Here is a 1,027-nt window from a genome sequence, read left to right as displayed (position 1 = left end):
ATGATTTGATGTAATTTTCTTTAAGGGAAAACCTGCTGAATTTAGTGCTTTGATCACTTGAGATAATGATTCGCACGCTAATGGTATACTGTGGCTACCTGATAAAATGTCATCCACATATGTTTGAGTTTGCAACACAGAAGTTGGTAAAGGTAAATTTGTTTCATAGGTTCTTGCAACTTCATGTAATGTCCTAATGGCTAAATAGGGTACGCAATTGATGCTAAAGGTAACTGTTTTGAGTTTGTAGTCGCTAATTGGACCATTAATTGAATTGCGGAAGACTATGCGTTGGAAATCTTATTCATCTTCATACACCAGAATTTGCCTATATATTTTCTCAACATCCCCATAAAAAACGTATTTAAACATGCCCCAATTGAGTATTAGCAACATGAGATCAAGTTATAATGTTGGCCCTGTGTATAATAGATCATTTAGTGATTTGCCTGAGCTTGTACACTTTGAGGCATTGAACACCACTCGTATTTTCGTTGTGATTTTATCTGGTCTTATTACCCCATGATGTGGAAGGTAAAAAGATAAATACCTACCTTTGGCTATTTTTTCATATGGTACAGTTTCTTCCATATGATTGAGTTCAAGATATTCGTCCATCACATTAGCGTATGCCAATTTAAGCTCACTTTTCTTTATGAGGCTTTTTTTCCAGGCTTAGAAATTGCTGGACTGCTGGGATTCTAGAATGGCCTAGAGCGTGGATTTGAATGACACTCGTACAACATAACGACCAAAGTTGGGTAATCTGGGTACTTCTTCTACTTCCCAGAATTTTTTAAGTTCATTATTTAAGTATTCGTGTGGATGTCTTCCACTTGTGTTGTGAAAGAATTAATTTTTTCAGTGACTTGGCCACTTATAATCCACCCAAATATTATATTCTGGGCTAACAATTTATTGGAGATTTTCTCGATACCTTCAAGAATTATTTGAGGTATTAAGTCACTGCCTAATAATATGTCGATTTGTGATGGGGTATGACAGTTGGGATCTGCTAATTTGAGAT

Source organism: Bactrocera latifrons, unplaced genomic scaffold, assembly GCF_001853355.1.
Source record: "Bactrocera latifrons isolate USDA-ARS-PBARC rearing strain unplaced genomic scaffold, ASM185335v1 scaffold_280, whole genome shotgun sequence".
Taxonomy (NCBI): Eukaryota; Metazoa; Arthropoda; class Insecta; order Diptera; family Tephritidae; genus Bactrocera; species Bactrocera latifrons.
Note: the sequence above shows the minus strand (reverse complement) of the source record.